We start from the raw sequence: 20,397 nt of genomic DNA, 5'->3' as shown, positions 1-20,397 counted from the left end.
GGGAAGGAGCACAGGGCTGCTTCTGGCTGGGTTGCACAGGTCCGGGGTTGGTGGCTGGGTGCTCCTGGCCCTGGAGGAGGAAGGGCAGGACCACCGGTCTGCACACACACCTGGGTCCAAACCTGCCTCCTCCAGGCCCTGCAGGCACTCCCTGGAGCAGACAGTCTGACCTGGGGAGTGCTGACATGCTCTTTCCTTCTTTCCTTCATCGCTACCAAGGGCTGTGCTGCTACTGCAACCTTCTACTGTCTCCTGAAGTAATCTGCCTTCAGGAGACTTCTCTGGGCTGCTGGTCTTCTCCCAGGACCTCCTCCAGGCCTGGCATGGAAAGCAACCAGGACCCATGCAGCCACCAAGAGGCAGGAGCTCCTTACCACCCCTCCTGCACAGCTTCCACCTCTGTGTGCGGGTGGCAACTCCCCGTAGTCCTTTCTCTGGCTACCCCAGTACTTCTCACAGCTTCTGGCTCTGTTCCGCCTCTCATGTCTACATTTTTGCTTCACCCATCCAAAGGTCTAGTAAATCACAGGACCTGCTTGCTGACATATTCTTGGCTCTGTCCACTCTGTCCATCTCTGCCACCAGAAAGGTGGTGTGAAAAGAGGGGGATGCTGTGATCGTGGCCATCAAACCCAACAACCCCCAGCATCCTACTGGGAGTGGTGTGCTCTGCTCTGTGTCCCACTCTGGGGTCCTCATGATACATTTTTGAGCTCTCAACTCTTGCACTTCACCCTTCCTTTTTTGTTTTTCCATTTTTTGGTCTCCTATCATTTTCTGTGTTCCTTTTTATTTAGGAAAAAAAAAAAAAAGAGCAATGGCATTACAAAGCTGCATGCTGTTTGTAGGAGGTTGTTTCCCCAGGCTCAGAGATATTGTGGAAGAAGAGATGACAACCTTCTAAAAAAAACCCAGAAGAGAAAGAGAAGAAAAGAGGCACAGAGCCTGTCACTTTGTGCTGCAAAATCTCAACCAGACAGCAAACACACATTGAGACCAGGGAGTCCCAGGACACACAGCTAGGATCTCTGCCCCTGGGAGAAGAAGTCCTGGTATCCTAGGGAAACCAATATGCCCACAGGGACACCACGGGGTACCTCAAAGGCTGATGGAAATTTACTGATAAATGCAATCTCAAGGTTGGTGATAAACATTTGTAACTCTCTGTTATATCACTGTTTGAAATATACTTGGTTTTATGTTTTCCTTGGCAGGGAAGGTGTAGTCTTGGGATTGTGCCTTAAAGTTTTAACATCTGAAACAAAAGTTCTGGCTATAGCATTGTAAAGCCTTTCTTTGTTATGTGCAGCCTTCACAGACTGGAGGACATAATAAACCAGATCTTGTGCTAGATGTTTATTCTGAGGTCCAAATTTGCAGAGGTATTCTGAATGGAAGTCAACACATCTTTCAGGATTTATACCTTAGAGATCACAAAACACCATTAAGCACACTAGTTAACCCAAATCTCAGTGATGCTAGAATAGGATGGATTTCAACCTGAAAACAGGGCATGCAGTAGCATGACTTAAAAATAAGTTTTGTCCTGTATTCTTTGCCCCCTATTATGGCATTTCCACACAAACCGTAGTTTGTTGGGAGTGAAGAACTGGGTCCTTAATGTTTAGGGGTAGCTGGCTTGACATCAGGTTTCCCAGAACAGTAAACATACTTGTACCCTCCACAAAATCACAGATGCAGGTCTCTTTTTCAAATCCATAGTGTTTCCGTACAATGGCATCATGACTGACTGGAAACAATTCAGAGTAACTTCATGTTCCTTTGCCCTGAAGCTATTCTATGAATTTGATTAAAAAAAAAAAAAAGTAGATCATATTTCCCTTTCAAATAAAATCACTAAACTTTCTTGAACTTTGCTTGACACTATTTTATGTGCTGGTTTGCTTTCTTCATGTGCTCAGGCTGAAGCTGTTGACTGTAAATGTTTGCTATCAATTCCTACAGAGTGGGAATATTCAGACTGCTGCTGTGCATGAGCTCTAAAACTTTTGACAGCTTTAGTTTTCTTTACTGCACAGTGATTTATCTGTAAGACTGAGGGAAGCACTGGGCATACAAGCAGGTGAGCAGCACATGTTGCTTGAAGTTGCAGACCAAGATAAACAGCATTTCATAAGGTGCTCAGCGAGTGAAAGCACAAGCCAAAATATACATAAAAAGATGAGCTGTGGTGTGGTCAGGTGTTCAAAGGTAGGGAACAGGTGAGTTTTTGGAGGAGACAGACATTTCTAGCTTCTCTCTTTCTATTTAAATCACTAATCTCATCCAGCCTGACCATGCTTCATTTTGACCATCTTCTGAGAAAGTCTTTCTGTTTGGAAAGTGAGGAGCATGAGAAGGGGAATGATTTTTCTTATCAGAAATGACACATGGGAGGCTGAAAGTCAGTAGTGACTGAAGCATTTTTCTATTTGCTGTTCCTGGCTTGGCCAAAGGTCTCTTGGATTCCTGTTCATAAAGTTAATATCTGCAAAGGAACTACATTCACAAACATATGTGTGAGATGTCTCAGGTTGATGATCCTATATGGACCTTATAATAGTGTCAGTAGGAGATGGGAAAATGCAATTGTATGAGCTGTTCAATTTTTAGTATTATTTTCTATTTTTTGACTACCTGCCATTTTGGCTTTTAAGTGGGCATTAAAAGCATTGAAGATACGTGCAGCTAAAATACCATGTTTTGTATGCTAAATACAAATATTGCTTTGTTTCTAATTAGTTTTCCCTTAAATTACAATAAACATGACACTATTGCTCACTTAATTTCTGGGAACATTATCTGCTGACACCAGTGCCTACCAGGAGGCCAGAACACCCTCTGACATCTTAAATACTGTTGTTGTCTGATGTGAAGCAAGATGCAGGATTTTAACTTCCTAGCATTTTTCAGAGATAAACTATTTTGTGATTTTGTGTGAGATGGAAAGCGAAGTATTTGCAACTGAAGTATTCTGGGAGGAACATCCTGGTACAGTCAAAAAAAAAAAAAGAGACTTCAAACCACACTGAAATGTTTCAGTCCATGGCCCAAAGCAAAGCCTAGATTCTGAGCTTCTGACTGATCCTTTTTGGAGATGGAAGGGTGTATTTTAGCATGGGATGTGGGGAGGTACAAACATTGCACAAATGTGATGGTGCCATACTGGGAATGCTTTATTTCTGTAAAGCGTCCTCAACAACTGGAGACACCATACTTAGAACTTCACAGGAGTGGGTACCATATTTTAGGTTGTGTATTCATGCCCAGTACAATTTCAAAATGGGGCTAGGAGAAGAAATGCTAATTTAAGAAATACTTGTTTATAGACCATGTCCTGGTTTTGGCTGGGATAGAGATAATTTTTAGTGCTGTGTTTTGGATTCAGCATGGGATTTGGTAGAGAAGAATGTTGATAATATACTGATATTTTTAGTTGTTGCTAAGAAATCAAGGACTTTTTGACTTCCCATGTCTTGTTAGCATGCAGATACACAAGAAGCTGGGAGGGAGCATAGCCAGAGCAACAGACTGAAATTGGCCAGTGGAATATTCCATATCATACAACATTATGCTCAGTGTATAGATGAGGGGTGGGCCAGGAATCTTACTCTCTCTGGGATTGCGGTTTCGGGATTTTCTCTTCTGTGTGATCCCTAGCCAGGAACAGTCTGGGCATCAGTCAGCAGGTAGTGAGCAATTGCATTGTGCATTACTTGTTTCTATTTTCTATAATTATAATTATTTTATTTTATTTTATTTTATTTTATTTTATTTTATTTTATTTTATTTTATTTTATTTTATTTTATTTTATTTTATTTTATTTTATTTTATTTTATTTTATTTTATTTCAATTATTAAATAGCTTTTATCTTAACCTACAAATCTCCTTATCTTTACGCCTCCAATTCTCTCCTCCATCCCCAGAGTGGGGGGAGGGTAAGCAAGCAGCTGTGTGGTGTTTGGCTGCCAGCTGGGCTCAAACAATGACAGCCTGTAATGCATTTGAGCTGAAATCTGCCTAGGCTATTTTGAATAGATCCTCATGGCCTCCAAGCCTTGTGTGTCCAATAAGTCATTCCAGTACATCTAGCAGTTTCTCTTAAAAGTTTATTAACAAACATTCATAAATCAGGGATGGTGATTTTTCCCCTGGTTAGTACTTCTAACTGGACTTGCTCCATTCCATGAAGCTGTACTGTCATATTTAGGGGAAGTTAACTAGAGGTGTTTAATGTATTCTGGAAAGCTGAGTATCTCTTCTGGATGTTTATATAGCTGCAAAATATTATAGATCTTTCAGCTGAAACTATTTTTTAAATTTCACTTTTGAATTATCTTTTCCCACATTTGAGATGCAATCATATTCTGAAATTTAGAATTGCTCATGTGAGAAAATAAGCTTTTGAATGTCTTCTGCCAATAATCATACCAAACTATTGTATCCTATTTGTGTAGTGTCTTTGCAGCTATCATCTAGCTAGCCACAAGGGAAAATATTAACCCTATTAATAACAGCAGAAAAAATGCCGAGAGATCAACCAGTCAATTTGCTTGACTCAGAAAAAATACAAAAGGCTCAAATACATTTTGAGAATCTCGCTCCAGCATCTAGGTAATCACACTACTGGCATAGCCAGACTTTCTTCTGAGTTCAGTTGCTGACAAAATCACCCCTACTGCCAAAATACTCAAACATATGACCAAGTCACAGCAGCTGAAGGAATTACTGCGTATCAGTTGAGCTGTACTATGTCTTCATGTCCATGCTCTTCACCAATTCCAGTGAACATTACATTAGTTTAAACCTCTTCCTCTGAGCTCTGCAGGGCCTATGTCCCCCATCAAGCTAGCTCTGACTGCATGTGCATGGTATTTGTGTCCTGCTTGAATCCTTCCTGCCAACTTGTAAAAAGACATTTTCCAGCCACAAACTTAATAGATATTTCTCAGTATCATCCAGCACAGGAGGGGCTTGAGAAGCGTTATTTTTCTTCTAGGCTAGTTAGACATAAAGAATATGTTTTTGTTTCCCTCCTTTTTAGATTTACTTTGGAAAATAGGAACTTCATTATCATGTGAGCAATAACCAGCAGACACAGACAGAAATAAAGGTTAACATTTAGCCTAGGAGAAATTATTTTGATATCTTTGTAGCTATGCTGCCTTAAGAAGGGTAGAACTTTTTGTCCAGTGATACATTTATGATATTATAATTAATCAGGGAAAAAAGATTTGTACTGCATTATGACAGAGAGCAATAAGAAGGGGACATGAAGATGAATAGGCTATTTAGTGAGTGACTTTTGGTGCCAGCCTGGCAATGACAGAGAGGACTGTAATGTTATGAGGTCTCTCAGACTCTTCAGTCATTTTATTCGTGGCTTTTGAGTGCTTATGATACCACTGGCCATCATTGCTATTCTTGGCCACAAAGCAGAAGACAGAAGAGGAAGTAATTTGAACAATGCAAAGTGCTGGTTTCACTGGGTAAGAGAGTTGTCTGGATGACTACTCTCATTTACTTAGCAGAACTTGAGCTGTGTGGCTCAGATAAATGAAAAGAAGGTCATAAATCAGTTCTTAAAGGAAACCAGATTGCACTTGCCATGTTATATGGAGACTGGGTTGTGTGCACAGCAGCTTTAACCAGTGCTGGTGCTGTCACCTGGAAAGCAAGTGCAAATCTGGGATTGATCCAAGGGTAGCAAGTGCAAAGCTGGGATTGATCCAAGGGTGAGCAGACTCAGCTAAGTATCCCATCATCTCTCTTCTTTCAAAGCCCAGAGCTAGGACCTTGGCTGGATGAAAGACTCAGCTGTCTTCATTTGCATTGGGAACATGAAGCCTTTTGACCTGTCCTCAGTTTTTTGAAGACAGACTAATAACACCTAACCCACTGGAAAGGATGAGTTTGAGTTCTTCAAAAATTATTGTGAGCTGTTATTAAAAGGTCTTGTGTTTGATCTTGGTAGAACAACAAATGTTCTATGCTCAAAGTCTCTTCCCTTCACACTTTCCTCTTACTGACCTCACAGCACTGACCATGCTCTCTCTGCTCCTTTTCTCTTTCTTCTATCTTCTCTTTGTTCTTTCAACTCCTTTTAAAAGTATGCTTATTACTTGCAGTGAGCTTTTCTCTGGTTTCTTTCTCGGACAGTAACCCAGCCACATTAAGATTTTTTTTTTTTTTTTTTTTTTTTTTTTTTTTTTTTTTTTTTTTTTTTTTTTTATGAAGGTAGTGTTTACAGCTAACTCAATGAAGAGGGAATAAGAGGTTTCCCAGAAAAAATAAAGATGCAGAATTTCAGGTTTCACAAGTAATACTTCACAGGCAGGTGTGCTCTGAAAATATGCTGACAGCAGGCCTAAGAGACTGCATATGAAAAAGAAGACAATTTCTACCCAGTTCTATTGGTCCTTCTGTCCTCCAGCTCCCCAGTCCATTTTGTTATTTAGAAAAATCATAAAACAAAAAGGCAGAAGGTTCAAGTAGACTGTATGAGATGCTAGAAATGGAACTGGAAGCACTGGCATGTGTTACAGTAAGTTATTGTTGTCTTGACCATTCTCATCTGCATCCTGTTATTTTTGTGAGAATTTATTTAAATGTGTGCATATATCTCAGGAGTACTCTGTGTTTTGCATTTTTTTAAGCATGTCAGGAAGTTACAATAAATATCTCCATGAAATTTGCTTAATAAGAATTTTCAGAAGCATTTGTCTTATTTCTGTTAGCAAAGTCAACTGAAAGACTAATTTTAGCAATGTGAAAAGCTGCTTCGATTGTGACAAAAATTATGGCCTAAGGGACAGAGCCACCCCCTCTAGAAATTAATACTTACAAACCCACTTTTCTGTCAACAATCTGATGGCAATGCCATGGGAAGCTACTAATGGGAAAACAGAGCTGTCAAAATAAAAAGTGTTCATCTTCTGTAAACCAAGGAGGCTTTATTTATTCTTCCAAGCAATAGGCACAACTGAACTGTCTCTCTGAAATCTCTGTCTCCTGTAGATAATATGCTTGATTTAGTACTAACTCACACTTCAACTTCTGTCTCATGCACTTGGTATTTTTTTGTCATTGTGTAGATCATATGCTCTTGGGAATAACAACTTTCTTAATGTGTTTTTGTGTTGCATCCACAATTACAACTAAGCTTCATGGGTACAAAATACACAAAACAAAAGACTCCATGCAATTTATGTGGACTAAACCCACAAACCTTACATAACAATCCAATCATTAAGATATTAGCAGTTAGCAATCTAATAAAAGAGTTATTATTAGACCTATTTTGATAAAACCAACACTCCAAGTTTTCCAATTATTACAGCTCACTCCCAGTCATGATGCAATTGAAACTTGTACATGCCAATTTGCTTGTCTCTACCCCTTTCTCTGGTGTAATGCTCACCCTTCTGTTGGTCCTCAAGAAGCAGGGGAGAGGATTAGGGTGAGTTTGTGTCCCAAGTTCTTCACTGGAAGAAGTACGGTGTTGCTGAGGATTTCTTCCACCTTACTCCAGGATCTGCTTGGGGCTCTTTTTATATGTTTCTTAGCACGTACTGCACGTTCCTCTTTCTTCATTGGTCCATGATTCCACCTTATATCTAAATATACTATATATAGTATGTTTTAATTACGTATGTTGAATATTTGTTCTTTGTTCCCTTTGTTATCTCTAAAGCCAGTTTTACTGGCCTCCCAAGGGTTTAATGACCAGTAATTGATCATTAGTGATTTGTTTATAGCCCAGGAGCCTCCAGTTTCATCCTGTCTCCCTACTTACAAAATCTCTGCTATAATCTGTTGCTTGTATAATCCTCTACACTAATTTTATTCTAGGTCATAGCTGCCTCTACACAAAATAACTACCGCTCCTCTATTACCTATTATATACAGAAATTTCAAAAGTATAGGCATTATAACACACAACCCTAGAGAGCTAAACTAAAACTTAAATGCAGAGGACGGAGGAAGCAAGCAGCTGATTCAATGTGAATGATAGAGCAAGCTTCAATTTTATTGAAAGAAATCACACCTTATTACTCACAAATCTATTGGATACATCTAAAAGGTTACATTATAATATCCCAACCATTGGATACAACTAAAAGGTTATATTATAATATCCCAACCCCTTGTGGTATTTCAGGTATGTCTCAACATCCTCCTTCTGACTTGCTTACTTGCCCAAGGCTGTTCACCATCACACTCAAGGCCATTGTGTACCTCAGTTTCTCTCTTTGTTAACATAACAGTCCGTTGTTAGCATAACTGAGCCCTGAATCTCCTTTCTTGTTAGCATAACTGTACCCTGGGTTTTTCCTTTGTTTACCTCAGGTGGCTGTAATCAGCTCCTGCACAGACCCATGGCCTTGCTCTTCAAGCCATTCTCCAACACTTAAACAAATTAGGTAATATTCACCTGGCTGGTAAATAATTGCTAGTTAAAACTAAGCTTCAGGCAGGCCAAGACAATCCAAACAAAGCCATCCTGACATGTCCTAGATCCAAGGCTTTGCAGACATAATACAGAGATTGTGGTCTCTTACTAGCAAAGGTAATGCCATGCTGGCTAAGCTGTAGGGTTTTGCCCTGTGGAACCAAGCCAAAGAAGTCTTGGCCATGAGTCTCATCAACTTTGAGGTGAGACCCAGAGGAGAGGGCTCCTGGTGTGTCCAGTCAGGTGTGGAGACAGGTTCATGTATTCTGGATTAGTCTGTATTGCCTAAGAATTGATAGCTCTAGTTCCTCATTTGTACAGCACACTGCAGTCAAGCAAGCCACGTTCAATATAAAATCTCCTAGGTCAAAGGAAGTGTTAAAAAGGACCTGCATAAAAATAGCTTCATTTTCATACCTAAGTCCTACTGAGATCTGCAGCTTATGTGAGGAGCCTGATCTTACTGATGCAAAAAAAGAGTGAATACAGATGTGACGGAAATGAAGGAACAAGTAGGATGTATAACTGCCTGCTTTATGGGCAAGCATTCCTGCCAGGCTGGAGCTTTGTGTCCCAGTTTGGCCTTGGGCTGGTTCAGTGTCTGCTCTGGGAGGGAGAAGGTTAAGTTTCAAATAGGGAAGAGGGAACACTCTGTTGGTGGACCACAAAGCATTCTCCTCTGGCAACACTGACTTTCTACTGGTGGCTCCTGTCCAGAAGTGTTGTTTGAATCAAATACAAAAGAAATCAGATTTAAGTATACTGGTGTGTTTTTTTAATTCTTTTCAAAAGTTCATGTTCCTTCCCAGGGTTTTCGCTCTTTTAAGTGCAACTTCCTCTTCAGGGTTTGGATGAGAGCAGGGGCAGGTAAGATGGCAGCAGGAGTGTTGCCTGGACACAGAATACGTTCGTGCATGCCCTGGTTGTCTGGATGTGTTCTGGGTCGGGGAGCAGACTGCCAAACTTCCCTCACAGCAGTGAAAACCCTGCTCTTTGCTACAGTGCTGTGAGCTAAGAGCACCGTCAAGGAATCCTCAGGCAGATTTCTTCCCTCCAGGTACATGTTGTGGCGTTTTCTGCAGTGTGCAATAGCACTACACTTTAAAACTCTGGTATAATAAATGACATGAATCATAAAACATCTGCCAGTAAGGAAAGTAACTGTCCCGGCTAAATGTTGCAGGCATAGTGGAAACTCCTGCTGGTTTATTATAGCCTGTTTATAGGATTTATTTCTGTTTGACACTAGGAAAAATGAAATTCTCAAACCATCTCTAAACCAGAAGAAAATCATTAAATGTTAAATTACTTCTACCGTAATGGTTAATGTAAGCTTCTCATGTCAAGAAGAGAGGTTGGATTTAATCAGTTTCCTAAATTCCATCTCAAATCATCAGAACTGCATATACTGACTGGTTTTTTTTTGTACTAAATAGAAGAATATGCAGTTCCCACAGAGGTTTTTATTTTCTGTTTCTCATATAAAATGAGCTTTGTTTATAAGATCCAGGACTGCAAAATTATCAGGGAAAAAGGAATTAAATGATGAAGAAAATACACATGCTTCTTTAAAAATCAGACAAAGGGCTTGGTACTTCAATCCTTTTCATGCCATGTGGTCACTTAACTCAACTTCCTGATAGCCACAAAAAAATTACTGTTTTGGTCTTGTAGAATGTAATTTCTATCTTGTATTGACAAATCCGTGGTTCTTTGAAATTAAATCTGTAACAGATTTCTTGAAAAATCTGATTTATTATTAGATTTTAGTCCTACACTCAGGTGTACACTTAACTGATCCCCACTTATGTCATGTTATGAAATTGTGTTATGTGGACTTGTTTCACAAATGCCACTAGGAAATAATGTTAAAAGCTCTTTCTCCCTTCCTATTTTAGCAGTAATTGGGAAAACAACTGTGGAAAGTTAAATAACCTACGTAGAAATTATCCATTTACAATAGCAAAAGTTCAATAGCGAGGCGATTGTTAAAAATGTGATCTTCACAGGAAGCTGCTAATATTGATCGTCACAAAAAAACTTCATTTGAAGTGTGCTCAAATATAGGACACAGAAGAGACATACCTTTTAAATGACAGTGATTGAATTGGAGATTGAATTAAAAACCCCATCATATTATATATTATTAAATAATTAATTTTGCAGTTATCCATTATAACTCAAAATGTGAATAATTGCAAAGGGATGCATAACAGGGACATAAATGGCATGTTGGTCATTTTGTTATCACTGTGACATCTGAAGCCTATGTTATGATATATATTTAGATATACATACCCAGCCATCCAGAACAAAAATCTCAACCATCTACCTAAAAATCTTGCAATTTGGTCATAAAAACATACTTAACAGGAGTAGGACTTTACATCATACAAAATATATTGCAAAATGGGAGAAATCATGACAGATTGATTAGGTCTTTCACTCTCTTCAGAACTGTTGTTATATTGTAAACATGCAGAAAGCAAATATAGAAATATAGGCCAGCAGTAGAACTGCAGGTGTGCGAGATAGCAGTGCCACTGAAGTAAAAGCAATAGTGTCTTCAAAAGAAAGCGCATTGTGAACATAAATGCAAATATAAATATAAAGGAGTCAATGTGGACAGTCCATGAAACTAGTATATAGTCCTGCAGACCCACTGAAATATTTGAAATAGGTCTTGAGAAAGTTTGAATAGGTGTAAGTAACAATGTTAGATTTATAGTAGGAAACCCAAGAACTACCAGAAGAAATATTTTCTGTAAAGACAGAAAAAATGCACCATACAGCAGAATTTTCTGCACTTCCAGATGTTTTGTGCTGCTAATACATTGTTTAATGCTGTAGATAACTCTGCTATTAAACACTTCCTTGAAAACTCTTTGAAAGGGAGTCATCAGTGCTGGATCACTTGGCAAAACAGGATTAAGTACTTTGAAAATCATGTAAATAAACTGAAGAAACAGTTGAAAGCTCATCCTGATCTTAGTCATCCTTAGCTAAAAAGCAATGTAGAAGCCTGCTATGGTCTAAGGAGTGTAGCCCACTGTTTTAAGAACTTATTCTTTTCCCAGGAACCAAGACAGACCACCTTAGATCAATGAAAATATCTAAACCGACAGCCATGGTGCTTTTAAAGCCTTTTGCCAGTGTTTTCAGGGTGTGACAAACACCTGACCCCAATAAAACCAAACAGATAGGAATATGAATGTGAATCAAGCCAAATGAATAAATGTATGAATAAATGTGTTTTATCTCTTTCACAGTTGAAGCAAAGTGTTCATAATAGATACCTTTTCTTTGCATCATCTATGCAATTCATTATAGAAAGTGTTTAAGCACTGGTATTTTGGTATGATTTAGCAAAATACTTTCTGTCTGGCTTTATATTGCTCTGGGAGCCTAATGGTACTCACTAGCATGGCACGTGGGAAGGCTTCTTTTTCTTCTTAGAAAGAGGCCTTGTGAGAGGTCAGATGTGCAATCCAACACAATATACATTTCAGGATCAAGAAACACTCTAAATGAAAAAATAGTTTTCATTTTTTGTGACAAATAGAAAGTTAAACTTTTTCGCTCCCAGGGTTTTAATTGTACCTGTTAGTTCTCATGATTTAGTGATAGTGTCACTAGTACTTAAAACCTTGGTATACATTGTTATAGTTAAAATTACATGAATCAGTAATCTGTCAGTGAAAATTACTTCTCCTGTTCATCTGTGCCTTGTAATATTCCAAAAATTACTGTGTAAAAATTGCCTTTAATTTTAATTACATGGATATAGTATATTAACATTAATACCCTGCTGGTGGAGTACTCATCTTTTAATTTTGGCCAAGGATGCAAATTGCCTAGAGGCCTAGTTGTGCTCCCATGAAAGTTCCCATTGACTTCAGCTGTGTAAATTTGGAAACACTAATTTATGTATCCCTCATCACACTGGTTGGATTTTTTTTTTTCTCTGTGAGATACTCAGTGCTTCCTGAATTTTTTTATATGCTCATGGGTGCAAGTAGGGCTGCAAGATCTAGCTCTATGTAATTGTATTATCCCAGCTTTAAACTGGCAGGTTAATATTACTCAGGAGGTGGTTTCACACAAACAGATAAAATCCTACAGGATTTTATTTGGTCTCTGTTAGCAATCCAAATAAGGATAAAGGATATATTCTTAAGTCATACAGCTGTGTGAACAATTGAAATCGATTGGAGCTGTTATTGAGCTCACTTGGATCTCTAGTCACACAGATATTTTTGGAAACAATTACACAGCTAAAGTAGCAAAGAAAGCATTAAGAAGGATTATGCTGATATTCTAGTTTCACTGTCTAGGGGTGAAACCACATCTCTTATCTACTCTAAGCAATAAAACCTGCTCTTTTAGGAAAAAAAAAAAAAAAGTGATCAATATAGAAAAGATTTCATTGTATAATATGGTTAGGTGTAACCCAGAGATTTGCCATGAAAAAATTCAATAGAAAGCCTCATGACTAATTTATTAGCAAAAAAAAAGACCAGGTATTTATTTTAGGAGGTTGGCCAATAGTTTTAAAATGTAGATGATTTCCTATGTGCTTATGCTATTCCATTATCCCTCCTGAAACTCTGCTGTTCATTCTCCTGCTCGCCCAGTCCCTCAGCCTGCTGTACTCGATGCTGCTGTTAAGTCAGTTTACTACTGACTTTGGTAGCGCTGCTTGTGTTGATAGTAAGCAGGTTTGGCAGTGGTTTTGCAAGGAGTGCAAAGATTTGAGAATATCCCATGTCGGAAGATAGAGCCCACATCAAATAAAGACTATTTCCAGTTCCAGTAATCTATTTAAAATGCCACTCTGGTGGCTTAAGAGACTCTTATTACCTACAGCTTAATTGACCTACTATGAAAGCGTTTGATTTCTCTTTATGGCACTGTTATAGCTGGATATTATTTGAGCTGTCATTATTGATTATCAGCGCTGATGTTACTAATTAAAGCTGTGTGCAGAGAACGCCCAGCTGCTCCAAAGAGCAGTCTGTGGCCAGCAGGACTGCCTGGGGGCCTAGGGGCAGGTGGGTGGCCCTGCTGCCACCTCTGCTGGTGCTGTGACCAGGTGCAGGGATGTGGGGTGGTGGCTGGGCGTGCGCGTGGGCACGGCAGCACCAGGGCTGCTCTGGAGACATCGGGTGCCTTTGATGTCACCCGAGGTCAGCATGCAGAGTGGCACGTCCACACCATCAGCCTTTCTCTGCACAGGAGCACTGTGCAGGGGACGCACAACCGCAAGGGTGAAGGTAGCACTGAGGTGCTCTTGCAACAGGCTATTTAGCAATACATGTAATAATTATATAATTGGACAAGGTCTTCTCCATCCCACTGTGTGTCCTGCTGTGTGCTGTTGCAGACAGCAGTACTTTACCAAATCCCTTTGTAAACTTTTCAGTCTCCATCTCCACCCAACTTTGGTTTTCTGTCTGCAATTCTCCATTTAAGAAGGCTGCTACAGTGCGAGGTCTGGGAAATTTGGCTCTAATTTCTGGACTAGACAGGCCAGAGTGGTTTCTAGTACTTAATACTACTAGCTGTTAAAAGATAAAAATAGCAGTTCCTGTATGTGAGAAGTATCAAAAGAGAAAGAATAATAAAGGACATGTATGTACCTGTTTTCTTTTGAGAAGAAAAATGCTGATACCTCTTCTGTGATTGATATCAATACATAATACATAAATATCTGTGGTTCCAAAGGCTTTCGCTAGCTGTGACAACCTTGCCTGGACTGATGAATGTTCAATTTCTGTAGAGATAATATAATAACATATTAGAAACATCCTTTAAAATAATAATGACTGGATCCATTTGAATGATCTGAAAGCCTTAAAGAGGGAACAAGTGTGTACTGAAAACACTACAGTGCTTCTGTGCTCGACAGTTATAAATATTTTTTAATGATCTCAACTAGTTGCTTGGCTGACAATTCAATTATTCAAGCTTGTGCTAGAGAACATCATAACAAAATTTGTCTCTGTAGTGACACTGTAGTAAATCTGAAATAAAAGATGTCTTTGGAATGAACAAAGAATCTACTTGTTAATTTTATTTATGTGATATCAAAAACCAGCCAATTCACCTACTCATGTGATATGTCTCATTCAGCAGTCTAGCACACAAAAAAGTAGGAATATCATCCTTCCATGTTAAGAACTGACTCTTTTCTGACTGCAGAGTAGTTCTTTGCTTAATATTTGTACTGGATGAATGTTGGGAAATTAGCCATTAAAAAATCAGGAGCCCCAACGAGGACCTGCATGAAGCTGCTGAAGACAGAAGATCCTGTGGTGCTGCGGCGCTGTGAGCTGATGCCTGCCCAGCTAAGTCAGGAGCTGCATGACCGTGGATGTGGTCAGTAAAATGCCAGTCCTGCCTGGGCATCCCTGTATAGACAAATCCCCTTGCACAGGTCAGTAAGCCACTAACAGAACATCTGATTTTTATTTTTTTCCTGCAGTGACCAGCTTCAAGAGAACTGGTCATTATCACCATGTAGAATGGGATACATCCCAGAGGTGAGGACACATTCCTACAAGTACCAAACGTCAGGAAGTTTGGCAGGAGGTGACCCAGGTGTCCTGGTCAGATTTTACTTTACAGCAGGCTCTGAGCAGTTGACCCTGAGGACATGACTGCTACAGGAGCAGATGTGGCCCAGTCTGGAGGAGAGGTCAGGATACGGACAGCCTTGGGTCAGTGTACACAGGTGTGTGCAAGGCAGACGGTACAGGTTTGATGGAAGGTAGGAATTCTTCTGACCACATTTATCTGGTAAATCTAGGCCTGCTCAGGGCACAGGTATCAGACCCCATGTTTATGGAATCCTGTGTGTCATGATACAGGTCCTAGGCCATTTACAGTCCAGCCCTGTTACCTGTTCACTCTCTATTAACTGCATATGTGCCAGAAACAACGCTGAGTCATATACCTTGGAAGACCTTCTGGGTGGCTGAGACCCTTTTCTGTCAGTATAACATGCAGCCATCAGTCTGGGTCCTCCAGTAGTTTAAAAGTGTCTATGGTTTTCCTAGCAGGAAGTAGTACTGGAACTCTGGGGTTTCAACCCCAAGCCCCAAATTAAGGCTGACGTATGGGTGATTCCCACAGCCCTTCACCAAGGGGGGGTGAGTTTGCCTTTAGGCTTCCCTCCAGGGTGCGGCCGGCCTGGCAGGGAGAGCCATTGGGTAAATGAGCCCCAGGTGTCCCACATTCAGTAACCAAAGGTCAGGTGTCCCACTTAGGGATAAAAGCTGGGACCACTTGCAGGCAGGGGCAGTGTCTGTCAGTGAGGTGGATGCACTTGGCAGAGTTTTCTGTTGGGGAAGGAGCTCCTGCCTCCCTGGAACTGGGCTCCAGCCAGGTCTGGCTTTTGTAAATGGGGGCTGTGGAGAGATTCAGTATGGGGCTTCCTTCATCTTATGTGTTTTGTTTGCTGACTTCTTGTCTCTTGTCCCTTCTATGGGAGACTGCATTTCACCATTTATTCCCCATGTTGTTGGTTGTGCAGTGTCATTGTGGGGGTTAGTGGGACTGATGTCACTTATGTATAATCTGACTGACTTGTTTGTACCCCCAGTGCTCACCCATGTACTGACCCTTTTTTATCAAATGCAATTGGGTTATTGGTCCATGTTTATGCTGGCTGTGGCCTTTATGCTAGGCCTGATAATTGGCAAAACAAGTACACAGTCATTACTGATGACCATCCCTTGATCTGACTGTTGGTAGTCCACCTCTAGTTCTCTAGGTTTCTGGGGAGAAAACAAATTAGTAAATTCATTTTGAAATGCTTACCCTCTTGTGCTTTTGACTGTAAGGCTGGGAGGAATATTTGCACAGATGGTGCAAATTGTAATTGAAATATGCTAAATTCTTGAAAGATTAAAACTCTGGCCCTAAGCTCACAGATAAGAGGGGCTGCTTCTTCCTTCACTTCTTCACATCTGTGTAGGAAAAAAAGAAAGATAAGATAAAAATCACTACTGTATAGATGCAGGACTTTTAGGATGAAGGCCATAAACAATTATGGAGAAAATAAAAACCTCATATGTTACTATACTGTTGGTCAAAGCTCAGACTGATGCTCAAAGACCAAAAGAGGCAGAAGTCATACCAGTATGGACTGGTATGAAACCAAAAACCAGAAGAGATCAGCTACAGTTAGGTGGCTGGCTGGTAGCTGCAAGGAATCCTGTACAGGACACATCTCAAGCTACCCTTTGTGTGCTGTTGGGAGAAGATCTTGTTTTACAAGAGGCAGCACCCTGCCCTTCCAAGGGGGAACAAGGTCACGGTATGGGCAGGTTTGCAAGGCAGGATAGGCAATGTGAAAGGGTCTTTAGAAAACTCAGCCAAATACAGAGATAAGGGGGATCTTTCTAGAAAGTTCTATGTTTTGGCTTTGTATGCAAATACTCAGCCCTCACATTTAACATAACACACAAAGCTGGATCACAGTCTGGGTCAGAGTTGCAGAAAGTGATACACCTGACCCATTACAGGGGCAACGAGTCATTAATTCAGCTGCTGCTGTCATGTAGATTTGGTAACTTTTATTGAGATCTTGCATTACTTTTCTCTGGTATTACTGTTTCACTTGTGTCACTCTGCAAAGAGGCTTTGTTATTTTTATTGATATAACTCTTATGGAAAGAATTGTGCTGGCAAAAACTAAAGAATTACAATGTAAGTAAGACAGCATAAAGGAATAAAAGGTGTTTCCAGAAAAATGTAATAGTTCAGTGAAGTGCAACACATTTTCAGAGTCTACTCGTACTGATAATTTATATTTCTTGTATGCAAAGCAACAGACAATATGAAAGTAAGCTTAGAATAGTGCTCTCAAAGAATAAAAGTTGGACTTTAATATTTACTACGTCAGCAGTAAACAGAGAAACCAAGTGCTGTATTTATATTGATTCCTTTCTGAAAGTTGGTGAGAGAGCTCCTGGCAGTTAACTTTATACATGCTATCGGCTTGCTGGCAGAGCTGGAGGATGGAGCTCATGATAAAGGCTGAGGAGGAGTACGGCAGCATGAAGAAAATCAGGAATGAGTCAAAGGAAATGCTCACGTCTCAACAGATGACGTTTTGACAAGCACGTAGGTCTCAGTTCACCTTTGTAAGTGCAGGTGAACTTTGTGAGTATGGTAGGCTGAGGTGAGGTGAGGGCAGATGGAGGGGAACTGAGCACCACTAGATGCTGCTGATGTCCTGCCCTTGCTCTGGGATCATTTTCACACCCAGTGGCAGTATCATGAGTTGCCAGCGGTGCAGGGTAAAGAGTCACTGTAGTTACTTCAGCAAAAGTACATGGGTACCGAGGGCCTTGTTATTGACTTTTTTTTTTGGCTTTGTGAGAAATAGAAGAGCCTGCCTTTAATCAGTACTGTACAAGAGTGCCCTCCTGTGCAGAACGGCAGGTCAGGTCTAGACCAGCAGCAGGGAGCAGGGGTCACAGACCTGAGAGTCTCTGGGCTGTGTTTCTACTTACAAGTCTCTTTGAGTGACGGTTAATGTGAATGACATGCATGGGGAGATGAATCACAAAGAATAAAAGATTAGCACGTTAGTTGGAGAGTTTGGTGGTGCATGTGGAAACACTCTGGGTTTCTCACTAGCTTCCTTGCTCTGTGAATGCAAATTATTCTTTATAAATCCTTTGCTGCACCATGTAACGGCTAGTGTAATTGTTTCTTCCTTCAACTGATTGCTCATCTTTATAGCAAAAAAGCAGGGGATTGCTTAGAAGAAAATCCAGTCCAGTTAATTCTTTCCTTGTTTATATTAGTATGTTCTTTATTTAGGATTTTGTCAGAAACAGAGTTTCATTACTGCAAATATTACTATACCTTCTCACTATTTCTGTTTTATTGAGCTCTATGACATTATCTTTGTTTTGATGGTGGTTGTCATTATGTATCAATTCAAACAGGTCCTCAAGGAATATCATGCTCAGGTTGTTTTCTCTCATCACCGTGGGCAGCTGGTTTTCTTTTCTATTTTCTGTTAAGGTGCCATTTCTTTCAGTCACAAGGGTGTATTTTCACTGGTGTAGATAATGAGTGCAAGATTAACTCAAGGCAGGCACTTGCTGGGAAGCTTAGCATTAGCTCATGAAATAGGAAACCAAACACTGTAACTGCCTATCCTGTAAAAACTGAAATTAAATGAGCTTCCATTGTTATGAATCAAAAGGACCATGAATTGTCTTGATAAGTATGCATCCGCATTTTTATTAGATAAATTATAAATTTATTACAATATCATGATTCATATGCATATGAATCATCTCTCATTTTTATAGATATCTCTCTCAAAATAAATATATTAGAACCCTCTCAAATTTTATTTAAAATTTTGAGGTGTCTGCACTTGTGACTTCTCAGTGTTCCTCAAAAGAAGCAGCTGATTTTCAGCAAACAAAACAAACTGCAGTCTTGTGTCTGGTTTTTGGAAAATTTCACTTCCATATTGGGAACTGAGCATCTGATAATATTGAAAGGCAGTAAATTAACTGTTCTGAAAAAAATACATAAGGATTAAAGCCTGAATGCTTCTTTTTAAAGCAGATAGCCTCAACCTACAATATTTTATAGTGGATTTCCAAGGTTTTTAGAAACATTTATAAATAAGAATAGTATATTTAGTTATATGAATAGAGATAAAATTATTATTGCTATTATTCCTCTAAAGTATCTGGGTTTTTACGTCTAAGAGGCTGGAAATTTCAGAGACTGGAAGAAGGCAAATTTGTTCTGGTATCAGATCAGGTGTTGTTTTTATCTGATTCTTTTCCTGAAGAGAAAGAAAAAGGCAAAAGCAGGTTTTAAATTCTCCTCACTATCTGAAACTAACTGGGTGCTGACTCTGAGACACAAGAGCTTATGCCCACAGAGGAAAACCAAAATGGCATAAGGCAAAGTCTACTCCACTTTCTTTGACTGTGGTGAACACGGTGTGAGGAAGGGCAGCTGAGGCCGTGGCTGCTCTGCCCTGCTGACAGATATCCTCCCGCCATCAACAGAATGACCGATCTCTTGTGTTCCATGTAAACCCAAATCAGAGTCCATCTACCCCTACTATGCTAGGCTGCAAACCATGATGCTACAGTTATTGATTCACATTAACACATTTGTCTGCTGGGAGAGACCAATGTATCTCAAAGAGGTTGAGCCACAGCTGCAGATAGTAGCTTCAGTGGTTCAATTTTCAGCTGCCACACTATATCTGTCATGATGTCTACCATGGCACAGACAGAAACCCTCCTTGGTGGTTGTACAACCACCCTGTTTCCCACCATAGTGGAAGTGAGTGCTTAGTGCTCCAAGAACACTGAATGCAGCACAAAGTGCAGTGGAAATGACTGTTTTTAACAGCCATGGCTGGCGATGAAGAAACTCCTGATTCCAAAAGAGCTTATGAATTTTACATTGAAAGGATTTTTGGATAACTTACACAGATGGTGTTGGGAGCTTGGTGAAAACATCAGCATTCCATGTAGTGTTGTCCAAGTGAAAGCAGATGTAGCTAGCATGGTATTTTTCTGAGTTTTGGTTGGATCTTCCAATCTCATGTAAGTGTCAACTGAAGTCATGCTGACCTGTTTTCTTGGGGCTTAAATGCTTATATAAGAGAGATGCCAAGCCTGTAGGGTAGTTACAGTACTAATTACTCCTTTTGACATACATTTCTAGTGATGAAGGTTGTTTCCAGAATGCCTTTGATGCTGTTTTGCAAGGGCACTGAGCTGAGACTTTCTTTTCCATATTATTTTTCAATGCTGACATTTGCTTGGTCTGTACTTTTAGATGTAGGAATATAGAAGTAGATGGTAAAACAAATTCAGCCATAGGTTTTATATGTAATAGGAGGCATAAAGTAAATCAAGCCATAGATTTTTACTATGGGGAAAA

The sequence above is a fragment of the Athene cunicularia genome, assembly GCF_003259725.1.
Source record: "Athene cunicularia isolate RWA chromosome 2 unlocalized genomic scaffold, athCun1 chr2_part1, whole genome shotgun sequence".
Classification (NCBI taxonomy): domain Eukaryota; kingdom Metazoa; phylum Chordata; class Aves; order Strigiformes; family Strigidae; genus Athene; species Athene cunicularia.
The sequence above is the reverse complement of the archived record's forward strand: the minus strand, read 5'-3'. Positions refer to the sequence as shown.